Raw genomic sequence first — 13,917 nt, 5'->3', positions numbered from 1 at the left:
GATGCTAGAGAAACTTAGTAGGCCAGGCAGCATCTATGGAAAAGAGTAAACAGTCTACTTGATCTGCTGAGTTCCTCAGAGCATTTTAAGTGTGTTTCTTGGATTTTCAGCATCTGCAGATTTTCTCATCTTTGATCTAAATCAGAGTATTCATTAAATCTTGATAAATTTGTAAAGACAAAATGCTCAGAGTATTCAACTTTGAAGGAACAAATAGGATTGATTCAAACTGAGTTCAGGTTTTGGATGGAAATTACTTTTGGCCCAGACTTGGAACACTGGATGTAATACATATTTCATTCCCCTGGTGAGATGAGAGATCTATCTAAATTAGGCCTTTGTGTGGATGGACAAATTGGCATGCTTGAATCAGAAAGGGTGAGAGATCACCTTTTGTTCTAACAGTCTGCAGAACAAATACAATGTGCAGAATAAAATAGTATAACTTACCTCAGGAAATTCAGCTTGACTAGACAATTCTGTCTGGTGTCTTTTTAATGTTTGGCCAGTTTTAGTGATTACATAGTTCTTAGTCCCACTGTCTGGCTGGATGACTTTGTGCTAAGTTATCTTATCAGCTCCTTACCAAGTGCATTTGATACTCTCGATGTATAATTAATTGCTGCCATATTGAGAACTTGTACAGCCAGTGGCAGACTCTCCAAAACAAGTTCATCACACAATGTTAATCATTTTCCAAAGGCACACTGACTGAACTATTTGTACTGCCGCCACACAGCTCTAATGACCCAAGTTAAATCCTGATCTTGGGCGCATATGGAATTTGCACATTCTCCCTGCAACCACACGAATTTTGCCATTTGTTCCAGTTTCCTCTCATATATCACAGATGTGTTGGTAGGCTAATTGACTTTGGTATAGGTGGGCATTGGTCATTTGCTGGGGGTGTGAAAAAGAATAGGTCACCAGGAGAGTATTTCCAACAGCTGATGCAAGGTAAAGTAAATGTATTATCAAAGTACATGCATGTCACCACATACAACCCTGAAATTCATTTTCTTGTGGACATACTCAATAAATTTATAGAATAGTTACTAAAACAGTATCAATGAAAGATCAACCAGAAGACAACAAAGCGTGCCAATACAAATATAAACAACTAGTAATAAATAATAAAAACATGAGATGAAGAGTAGTTGAAAGTGAGCAACACACACAAAATGCTGAAGGAACTCTGCAGACCAGGCGGCATCTATGGAAAAAAAAGTACAGTCGACGTTTTGGGCCAAAACGTCGACTGTACTTTTTTTTCCATAGATGCTATCTAACCCGTTGAGTTCCTTCAGCATTTTGTGTGTGTTGCTCGCATTTCTAGCATCTGCAGATTTTCTCTTGTTTGTGAGTTGAAAGTGAGTCCATTGGTTGAGGGAGCATTTCAGTGATTGGACAAGTGAAGTTGAGCGAAGTTATCCCTTTTTGTTCAAGAGCCTGATGGATGAGGGGTAGTAACTGTTCTTGAACTTGATGGTGTGAGTCCTGAGATTCTTGTACCTTCTACTTCATTGCAGCAGCGAGTAAAGAGCATGACCTGTGGGGTGGGGATCCCTGACGATGGATACTGCCTTCCTGTGACAGCACTTCACGTAGATGTGCTCAATGGTTGGAAGGGCTTTACCCATGATGTACTGGGCCAAATCCACTATCTTTTATAGGATATTCTGTTCAAGGGCATTGGTGTTTTCATATCAGGCTGTGATGCAGCAAGGTAATATATTCTCCACTAAACATCTACAGAAGTTGTCAAAGTTTTAGATGACATGCCAGATCTCTGCAAATTCCTAAGGAAGTAGAGGTCCTGCTGTGCTCCCTTGGCATTTGCACTTGCATGCTGAGACCAGGACAGGTCCTCTGAAATAGTAACACATTAGGAAGTTACAGTTGCTAATCCTCTCCACCTCTGACCCCCAATGAGGACTGCTCATAGACCTCTGGTTTCCCTTTCCTGGAGTCTACAATTAGCTCCTTGATCTTGCTGACAGTGAGCAAAAGTTTTTTGTTGACACCATTCAACTCCATAAGACATGGTAGCAGAATCGGGCCATTCAGCCCATCAAGTCTGTTCCGCCATTCCATCATCGCTAATCCTGGATCCCACTCAACCCCAAACACATGCCTTTTGGCCATATCCTTTGGTTCCCCGATCGATCAAGAAACTATCAATTTACGCTTTAAATATACCCACAGACTTGGCTTCCACTGCATGTGGCAGAGCATTCCACAGACTCACCACTCTCTGGCTAAAAAATTCCTCCTTACCTCTGTTCTAAAAGGTTGCCCCTGAATTTTGAGGCTGTACGCTCTAGTTCTGGATACCCCCACCATAGGAAACATCCTCTCCAACTCTCCACATCTACTCTTAACGCACGAACGTTCCAATAACTCAGACTCGATTTAGAATTGCTGTTGTGATTTTCATCTTCTTATAGTCTGCTAGATTTTATTAAATCTTGTTCTGATGCTATAATTCTCTGTTAAATTTACATATACATTAGGGCCATGGAGCAATACATCACAGATACAGGCCCTTCAGCCCAGCTAGTTTATGCTAACCATATTGTCCACATAATCACCACAAATTTACTACTTTTAGCCCATATTCCTCTCTGCCTCACCTCTCCATATACTGTGGATTCTGATTAATTGGGCCATCATTTAATCGGGGCAGCCATTTATATGGACAACTCTTAAAGAACAAAAACTGAATTTAGAAAACAGCTGGGATTCCTTTCATTTATTTGGAAGATGCTGCTGCTTATTAGATGCAGGAGACTGTTGCCAAATAGTTTCTAATCAGCATCAGTCAATGCACTTGTGTGGCCATTAGACACTACATCAAGCTTAGAGCAATCAGTTTTTCAATAGTGCCAGTTGCGTGTATTTGTGTTCAAAAAGCAATGATTTGGTCACTGGTTGGCAAGATATAAGCAGGAAGACAATTCGAAACTGCTTTGCTCACCACAGTTTCAAGCAGTCAGGCTTGGAGATGGCAGGAGTGAAAATAAAAGATTAACTTCAAGTTAATCTTCTTGAATGTTACAATGAAAATGTATATTTGGAGGACTCATTTGTCTAAAGCATTGTATGAAGGCAGTCTGCACTAGGTGTCTGAAACTATTATGGACTATACTTTTTATAGTACTGCAAAGGTATTGGTAGTGTTCTAATTTGTTCAGCATTTCATTTCAATACATAAATTGTCACTTAGTTAAATTGTAGCTTGTTATTTTTATACCTTAACCATTACGATGAAATTTTGGATAATTGAGGCAGTCGCTTAAATGGACCAAAATGTACTGCTCCCCATATGTCCTAATTAACCAGAATCTTCTGTACCTCTCCACGTGCTTCTTAGATGAAACTGTTGTGCCTGCCTCAGCCACTTCCTCTGGCAGCTTGTTCCATATAATCACCTACCTCTGCGTGGAAAAAGTCCTCAGGTCTGTTCTTAAACCTTTCTCTCTCACACTAAATCTATGCTCTCTAATTTTGGACTCCCCTACCCTGAGGAAAAAGACTGTTGCCATCCACCTTCTTGTGCGTCTCGTAATTTTAAATTGATCCACAAGGTCACCTTTCATTCTTTGATGTTCCAAGGAATAGACCTAGCCTTGCCAACACCTCTATCTAAGCCCTGCTGTCCTGGCAATATCATTGTATGTTCTTTCTTCACACTTTCCAGTTAACAGCATCTCTCCTATAACAGAATGACCAGAACTATACACAGCAGGCCAAATGGTCTCATCAACTGCAACGTAAGGTCCTAACTCCTATACTCTGCCCAGCCTGATGAAGGTCACTGTGCAACCGTGCCTGTTTCACCACCCTGTAATCCTATGATGTTACTTTCGATGTACTATGCTCCAGTACTCCGAAATCGCTCTGATCTATTACACCACTCAGTGTCCTACCATTTTTATTATAAGTCTGTCTCCGGTTTGACGTTCCAAAATGTGTGATCTCTCACATACCTTTCATCTAATCTATTTGCCACTCCTCGGCCCACTTCCCTAACTCATCAAGATCTCTCTGCGATCTACATTACCAACAACACATAATATTGTGTTGTCTGAAAACAGTGGCATGCTATTACAGTCACAGTGACTCTGGTCCTATTCCACTGCTGTCTGTAAGGAGTTTGATCGTGTGCGTTTCCTCCAGGTGCTCTGGTTTCCTTCCATAGTCCAGTGAGAAGAGCTCTTGGCCTGGATGGTGGTGGTCTCTGATGGATGCTGTTTTCTTGTGGCAGCATTCCATGTAAATGGTGAGGAAGGCTTTGCCTGTACTGAGCTGTGTCCACCACATTTGGTAGCATTTCCATTCCTGGGCATTGGGATACTCTTCATTCTGCATCTATTGAAGTCTGCTAAAAATCTTAGTGATGTGCCCAATCTATGCAAACTTCTATGAAGGTAGAGGTGCTAGCGTGCTTCCTTTGTGATGACACTTACCGAATGGTCTCAGGACAGATCCTCTGATATAGCCTGAATTGATCCACTAGACCTTGCAAAATGTCCGACATTCATTCAGTGCTGTCAGGTTTCTCAAGGCACTGGAAAAATACCACCAACTCTGTTTCAAATTCAAGTTTCTAGTCTCTGTCGAAACTCCAAGTTGAGAGGAAAGATAATCAAACCAATGCCAGCTTCCCTAAGGTCCCAGTTACTCTCATTCAGGTTTACTTGCAAGTCATGTTATGTGCATGCCTGACTCCTTGCTTGTTGAAACAGACATTTCATTCTAGGCTCTGTTGGGGAGTTTAGCAGATGAAAAGAGAGAGAGAGAGTTTCAAAGAGGCATTTAAGCGTGCTAAAAGAAATGCAACTTTCCCATTAGTCAAATGATTCAAAGTACGTTTGTTATCAAAGTTTGGACCAGACTTGAGTTCTGAGTCATGGAAGGACTGTTCAATATTCTGAGATTTGTGATTGGACCGCACTTTATATTGGTCTCCTTCGATTATTCAGCGTTTTCTTTCTTGTGGCCAATTAGCAGGTGGGTAATCTGTTCTTAGTGTGTTTGTTTTTGTGTGATTGTTTGTGTGGGGGGGGAGGGGAGGGGCGAGGGGTTTTGTTGCTACTGCCGCTGTTCTGTTATGTAAGTTAGGGGGTCAGGGACTGTTAGTGTTGCTGTTTTCTTTCTGCGAGTGAGAGGTTCGGGGATTGTTGTTATGGCTGCTTTTTTTTCCTATAGGGGAATGGGTGAGGGATTTTGGGGTTGTGAGTTTTTCTTTTTTTGTGTAGTGGTAGGGAGTTGATGTATGGTATTTCAGTATTTCATGACTATCTGGAAAAGACAAATATCATAGATGTATTGTACATGCACACTTTGACAATAAAATGAACCTTTGTATGCGGTATTTCACACTAAAATTCGTTCTCTTCACAGACAACCATGAAATAAATAGAACCATAGAACCCACTGAAAGAAAAACTCCCCCACATGCAAACGAACAACAAATTGTGCAAACGACAATACCATCAGCTCCCATGTGCAAAAAACAAATGTGCAAATGGCAACAAGAAAGAACAAGTGTAAACACAGAAGATAAACACAAAATCAAGAGTCCATATTCAGTTCAGCTCACTGTTTATTATCTGCAGACCAATTGAAAGTCTCCCAAAATAGCAACAAAAAAAAAAGGGGCAATCGGGAACTACAGTCCAATCCACAAACTGCAGACCCAGAACTTTGGTACCATCTTCCAACAGTATAGAGGTAGAGAGAGAGAGAGACCATTTGAACACAGGGAACTTCCATCGGAAGTAGAGAGTGGGAGGGGGATAGAGTGTGAGGGATGCAAATACTTTCCTCTGGCAGCAACGAACAAGAGCTTGGTTGACGGTGCTGAAAGCTCACTTGCTGTCTGCACTCACCTCGATGTGATCAACCTCTTCCTCAATGGTTTGTTCAGAGAGATCAGTGATAAATGGAGTCAATCATAGCCTCAAACCCATCTCTAAGCTTCTTGGCCTCGAGACAGCAAAGTGCCAGATCACACAATCAGCCCAAAAACACACCATCACACTTTAGATCACAGGTTCCAACAGTACCAGAAACACATTTGAAAGAAAAAGAAGATGTAAAAGAAGTGAAAGAAGCAGGAACCCCTGGCCCATAACCATTCAAAGTGGAGACAGAACGTTCAGGATATTATTGTGAACACTAAGTCCATGCATTGGGAGCATCCAGGAGCCCTATTTAAGTAATGGTTGGAAGCAGCCCACACATAAGCTACCCAACTCCTGCTCTACCCGTAGAAGTCCGTGGATCCTATATTAGCCACATCAGAGCCCAAAAGAACGTGGAAGCAAATCATCCTTGGATAGACAATAAGTTGCAAAGACTATGATGAGGTAGATTATGAGGTAGAGTTCATTTTGGATGTATCGGAAGTTAATTCAATAGTGGGATAGAAGCTATCCTTAAGCTTAGTGATACACATTTTCAAACTGTTGTGTCTTCTACCCAAAGGAATGGGAGAGAAGAGAGAAGACCCAGGATGGATGAGGTCTTTGATGATGCTAGCTGCTTCCCTGAGGCAGTGAAAAGTGTAGACAGTCCATGGAGGAGAGATTAAGATGAGGCACTTTTCTCTGAGCTCTAAGAAGTTATGAGAATGACAGGGGAAGTGATTCAAGGGTACTCTCGATGCCTGCTTGGAAAAATTATTACATCTCCCCTGCCTGAAGATCTTTGGCCTGCAACTATCCAAGTGGAGCAGGAACATCAGTATGGTATTCAAAACCTTGAGTCCCATTGTTGGAAGCACAGGGGAGCCTTCCGTAAACGGTGAAAGCAGTACACTAACAATCCACCTCCCCACTCCACCCAGTTCTTCCTGTTCCATCTGTGGAATATTTTCTGAATGAGCCTATAGTTTCTAGCCTGGCCTCATTATCCATATGGGAACCTACAAAAAATTGGAGCTAGGAAGGTCTTCCTTAACTCTAATGGACTACTAAAGGTGAGAAGGTCTGTAGGATATGCCACTCACAGATGTTTGGCAAAAATGGTGAATGTTTTCCATAAACATTGACCAGGATTGGAAATTTTCCGAAGTGAATTGTAGTCGATTATCACCACAATCAATCAAGAGGTGAGAGAAGTTGAAGCAGATTGGAGGGACAAACTGTGCTGGTATGTTGCAGAATTGATGCAGACGGAGTAAGCCATTTGGAGAGAAGTTGAGGCAGAGGAATTCCAAAGCCTATACATTGGCCTGGGTGTGAGGTTGGATCACTCTGGTTTATCTGTGGAATTCGCTGCCCAATGAAGCCACGGAGGGTACCTCAGTAAGTATATTTAAGACAAGGTTGGATAGATTTTTGCATAGTAAGGGAATTAAGGGTTATGGGGAAAAGGTAGGTAGGTGGAGATGAGTCCATGGCCAGATCAGCCATGATCTTACTGAATGGTGGAGCAGGCTCAATGGGCCATATGACCTACTCCTGCTCCTATTTCTTACGTTTTATGTTCTTGCGTTCTAAAAAAAAAAAAATCAAAAGTGGCATTCGGGCTGAGCGGCGAAATCTGGGCCCGGAACAAGTTGCTGGGCAGCACGTTCTCGGCTCACAGCCTTTTTCTGCAGTAGTACCCAAGTCCTACTGAGAGGTATGGTACCCTGTATGGACAATTGAAAAGATATACTGGAAAGAAAGGGCAATCAGAATTGAAGCTGAGAGCCGATTTCACTCCTCTTCTGCAATGGTGACTCCTCTCTCCATGGCTCTGAGGCTGTAGAAACTGCTCTGTGCCCAACAGTATGATGGACTGATATTGAGGTTTGGAATTACTCCGGGCTGTTCCAGGATATGGATCTAAGGACTCATTTTGGTTTGGAATGTTGTTGCTCGCTACTATTGTTTGCATGAATTGGTTTTTTTTCCTTTTTCTGCCCAATGGGTGTTGGTCTTTATTTTTTTAATTGGGTACTTTTGAGTTTCTTGCTTTGTCACCATCTGTAAGCAGACTAATCTCGAGGTTGTATAATTTATAAATTTTGAATCTGGCAGCCTGCATATAATGAACACTGAGCTAAACTGTACTGAAGTGTGCTTTTTTGTGTTTTCGATCATTTCTTTTCCTGACATTTACACTATTTTTTGCAGTGGGGGAGGGGGTTATGATACTTTGATGTTTTTCTTTGAACCCGTTGGTTCCATGCTTTGTTTTGTGACTGCCTATTGGGAAGACGAATCTCAGGGTGGTATACTGCATACATGCTTTGATAATAAATGTACTTTGAATCTTTGAAGTTGAACAAACCAGTGCTGATTTATAAGCAATAGGTTGATCTCAATTAATCACACTGAGACGTAGGATGTGATGAACAAAATTCATTTGGTGCGGTATGGCAGCATAGCGGTTAGCGGAACACTATTTCAGCGCCAGTGACCTGGGTTCAATTCCCGTCATCAAAAATTGCCCAATAGTAGTAACAAAAAAAGTGCAACCAGAACTAGAAATACAACACATTGTAAAAACTGGATTAGAGTTCAAATCTACGGAGCCACTTAAATCTTGCTTCAGTCCCATTTGCCAACAGCATCAAGGGAGAGAAAGATCACTCAAATGCAAGGACCTTTCCTCAGGAGCAGAGAGCGAGAGAGTGTGAGAGACCGCTAATGGCAGACGTCTTCTCCAGCAGTGGCATGGGAGTGGCTGGTAGACGGTATTGAACACTCGCTCACCTTGATAATTTCAATCTTCCTTGGTGCTTTAATCAGCGAGATCTCCTGGCTTCCTAGCCTCGTGGAGACCTTTCGGAGACAGCAAAGCACCAGATCACCCGATTGACCCAAAATCATACTGCCAGAATACAGATAACAGGTTCTAACAGTAGTAGAACCATATCTGAAATAAAAAGTTGTAAAAGAAATTAAAAGATTTGCTTCCTGACCCATCTTGAGGACATCTCCTTTGGTAGCGTTGTTCACTGGCACCATCTCCTTCTGGCTTCATAATTTTAAAATCATGTTCAATTCTTTGCAAAGCTTCTCCCTCATGCCTCTTTGCCTCTTCTAGATTAACAACCATGTGAAGCATCCCTTTTCCGAATAATCCGACCTCTTATTCTGCTCCAATTTGTCTTGCCACTGCTTATTGCTTTTATTTTTTGGAACTCTTGGATTATTTCCCTAAAGCGCTCCAGTTTTATGTCCTTAAAGTTCTTAATTATAGCTAATTATTTTCTTGGACTTAAAGAATCAATTATCTTCATGTTTCTGTTTTCCAAATGATGTTTGGTCCTACTCCGTGAATTATGTTTGGATGTTCTATTTTATTACAGGCAATATTTATGTATAGTTCTCCTAATTTTGCCACCAGGCTTTGAGCACAAAGATGTTTAACGTATTCAAAAAACAATTGCATACACTTTGTCCTTAAACTGTTTCATTTCCCCCATCTCCACGAATGGCTCAGTTTTAGTTTTCAATTGAGACAATGTATGTTTTTATCTAATACTCTTGGAAGAAAATAAATTTTGATACTTAAAATACTTGCTTTAGATAGCAACCGTATTCTAGTCTTGACAAATTAATCAATTGTTCTTTTTTAGCATTGTAGAAATGAAAGCTTCAAAGCAAAAATATTAATTTGAACTATTGCTAAGTAAGTTCCCACATACAACGTACTAAAATCTTAAGAGACAAAATAAAATCCTTGCTATCTTTACTTCAGCATTTCTTTTTGCAGACCCCGTGGATTAACTTGGTCAGCTGAAAGACTGTGAAAGCAAATCTGTTAACAATAATCATATGTGCATTTTACTTATAGAATTTGAAGCAGAAAAATATTTTGAGGCAGTTCCATTCTTCAAAGTTCTTGAAGCATTAGCTGATACATAGTCCAATGATGAGAATGATTAGCTCAGTAGGAATATGAGCAATAGAGATAATACTCTCTTAAAAACAGGAAGGCCATGCTGTGCACAATGATCAGATACCATAATAATGAATGATGTTAAGCTATAAAATGTATTACGTAACAACAAGTCAAACTATTGACTTAGAATGAAAATAAATGCTTGTGTACGATTGAGTCCAGAGAAAATTCTTGGCTCTAGGGATTCCACTGGCTCTCTTCTGTCTGCCAGTGTAAACACATGAACTGCAGTCACACCAAAAGTGGTGACCTATATAGGACCCAAGAGCTACAGAATAAACACATTCATGGACATGCTCTACCTGTTTTTGACTTTAATCTGCTGGAGATGTGATAAAAATATTCTTTATTTCATTTTTCCAGAGCTAGCTCAGATTTGATGCAGCGTAACTCAGAAAATTGTATCACAACGACGTTAAACACAAAAATTAACGCTTTATTTTCTGCCTCTTCTCAAAGAGTTCAGTCAGACTAGCGAGGCTTCACTTTTCTTGCTGTCAAACTGCACTGCCACCACTTGTGTCATTGAGTCTCGCTTAGCCCTTGGAGACATAAGAGAATGCAAATGCTGGAATCTGGAGCAGCAACAGAACAGCTGGAGAAATTCAAAATGTTGAGCAACATTTGTGGGCAAACTCAATTGTCAATGTTTCAAGTCCGATCCCTGCCTTCAGAAATCTTGATTACCTGTCCATATTCTCTCTACCTTCTCTGCAATCCAAAGCATGTTTAATTTCTGAATTTCTCAGTTCTGATGAATGTTAACTCTATTTTTCTCTCCATAATTCTCCCTGATGTGCTAAATCTGGCACTTAATGCTTTCATTTCATACTTCTAACATTTGCAGTTTTTTTGTGTGATCTCCTTTTTACCCTCCTTAGCCCAGTTATGGCAGCTGCCTATAACACCCCTGCTATTCTCCAACAGGAGGTCAATGAACCAAGAGTTTCCTGATTGGAAGGGTCAGTTCCATATCTTGTAGGTATATTTACCTACAACCATAATGGGAAACTTCAAATTGCTTTTCTTAGCTCAAACTAGCATACTTCTGCAGGGTATCATTTAGAATGCCCCAAAATAATGAGGAATGAGGCCAGTCTCACTCGGAGTGTTATTGCTGGCATTGACTGTGGAGTTAGAGGCACATCGTTTCATGGGTAAAGTAGAAGGAATGGTTCTTCGTCTTGTTGTTTAGTGCTAGAGCCAAAAGCCCTTATAAAAGATGTACACTGTCCATAAATAATGATTGATGATTAATTAATTGCTGGGTGTTGGTGAATATATTAGCACTTTCATTATAGATTGAGTTCTGTGGCCATTTTCGTAGATTTATAACTTTAAATAAATTTTTAAAAGGCGCCTAAGGCATTGTTCCAAAAAATACAAGTGGACATAATCAGGATCCAATGTTGTAGTCCAAGGGGGCTAACTGGGCTTCAAACACTTAGCTTGGCAATTGATGCAGAATTAATCCTTTTCATTTCTACTATAATATGTGACTTGTATTTATGCGTTAAACCATAGTTCCTTTTCAAGCCTTATTGAGTCTATTATTAAGATTTATGCTTACTTTTATCTTAGTCCTTGTGGGTGGGAATTTCTTACTTGAGATTTTGTAAGAATTTTTACAAGTTATTAAAATATTTTTCTAGGGTTGTGTCACCATATATTTATTTAATCTAGTACTCTCACGTCTCTTCAAACAGTGGCAATTCTGAATATTTTTGCTTTGCAGATGAACTGATGATATCTGTGGCTCTTTTTTCCCTAATGACCATGACTGGTGCAATCAGAATATTAACAGGAAATGCTTTAATGTGTTCACCGCATGGCTAATATTAGAGACCTTTTATGATCAGATCCTCAGATGGGAAGATCAAAGCATGATTAACAACGTGGATCTTATTTAATCAGCATGCCATTGGGGGAAGGCTTTATCTGGTTATTACATAATTGTAACTACCCTGTATCATGGCAGTTTTTACAAATGCACAATTTTGCCTATTAGAGTTTGATAGCTGGAAAATATTCATTTAAGAGGACCAGTGTTGAACTGCTTTATATTTTCCTATCAATATTTGTATAATTTATGTTGATGTTATGCTAATTTGTTAATCTATGCTTGTCCTCATCTTGTAATGTACTATATACCACTGCAATAATGCCATGAAAATTAGCTTTATACCCTGTGTATGTATGCCAATGATAATAACAAATTTGAACTCAAAGCATTCTCAGTTTTTCTTACCTCCAATTCAAGTTATTCTCTTGTTGAATCACATTTGTTTAAGAATAGGTATGAATATTGCAGTTTAGCTAGAGCAAAGTTAGGATAAAGCATTAATCTTTACGGAGAATAGTGGGAGATGGTGCTTGTATTGGAAATCTAACGGTTTTGTCAGTAAACACATTGACTATCTGAAATGGGCCGTGAAGTCTCCTGTTCTTTTGTTGCATAACTAAATAGCTATGTTATCAAAGCCTGGAGGTTTGGACAATGGGAATCTCTCTCTCTCTGTATCTTGCTTTACGACAGTTGGCATCCAGCTTAATGGTGCATTACCACCACCCTCTGCTCCAGAATTTGCACTAGACATACATTCTAAATCCCTTCACCCAATCGCGCGCACACACACACGCACACACACACACACACACACACACACACACACACATATATATACAAACCTACACTTCACCCTCCCATCTTTGACCATCCTAGTATCCTATTCCTGTTTATTCATCATATTCTATAAAAAAAATCCTGTACCCCTTAAAAACGCTAAAAATACCCGGACTTGTGCTCTCTCACCCATGCCCAGCAACCCTTTTAATGTGAATTCCTGCATCCCCAACTCCCTTAATTTATTTCTCATCATCTCTCTCTGTATCCCATACTTCCTGCAACACAAAACTACATGTTCTACTGACTCCTCTTCCAATGGGAATCTCATTTCAGTTATTATAATGTCATAACTTGACATCAAAAGGGAAGGTTGCTGGAGAAGAGCTTATGGATTAGTTATATGTTAAATCTCAAGCCAAAATGGATCACCATGGTCTGCCAGAAACTAAGTTGCACGAGTTCATAGAAAAACAATAATAGTTAATTTGATTGCTTTGTGTGCCTGAGTAATAAACTTCCATTTGGACAACATATTTGAATCATTTAATTAAGTTTAATTCCTTCCATTCGCTCTTTAAACATGAGCATACACTCCAGATGAGAAGTTATGAAATCCTAGAAAATATTCATGACCCTTTACAAAGGATGAAGCAAGTGCTTTTGTACATCTTCTTAGTCTTCGTGGATGAAGTGCAAGTTCCAAGCCTAGACCACTTGATGGTTCCTATATGCGTCAGCAATCAGACCATGTCGGGGTTCATTCAGTTTAACGTTCTGCCATTGGACTTCCAAATCAAAGATGGGGGTGGAGGAAAATAAACGTCTGTTTTCATTTTAGTTTCCTTTGAGGCTAACCTTACTTGGGATGGGTGTGGTTACCATCCTAGGTAAGCCTGCATAAAGAGGGTTGGTTCTTAGCATATCTGATCTGTGTGCAATCTACATCCTAATGGATCTGTGCCTAGTATGGGAATCATGGATCAATAGTGGAAAATTAATATGTTCAATGAATGGTTAATATGAAGTAACTTGTGCAAATTGAGCTACTGCCAACATGATTAGTTTCATTGAATTTAAACCATATTTGATTTCTATTATTAAAAAAGCGTAAATATCCAATTTGCATGCTAGATGTACTAACGATGCAATGCCGAAAGCTATTTCTGAAATTTGATTTTACTTAATGGGTCATTCAACAAACACATTAGAGGAGTCAAAGGTTATGGAAAATGGCCTGGAAAGTGACATTAAGCAAAGATCAGATCAATCTTAATTTTAATGAAACGGTGAAGGTTCAAGATGCTCTTTTTTCCTGGTTCTGTTTCTTAAGTCCTTTAGTTTCTGAGTGCTCACCTTCGATTTGACTAAGTTTCTGAATTGTGTTG

Source organism: Mobula hypostoma, chromosome 14 (genome assembly GCF_963921235.1).
Source record: "Mobula hypostoma chromosome 14, sMobHyp1.1, whole genome shotgun sequence".
NCBI lineage: Eukaryota > Metazoa > Chordata > Chondrichthyes > Myliobatiformes > Myliobatidae > Mobula > Mobula hypostoma.
The sequence above is the reverse complement of the archived record's forward strand: the minus strand, read 5'-3'. Positions refer to the sequence as shown.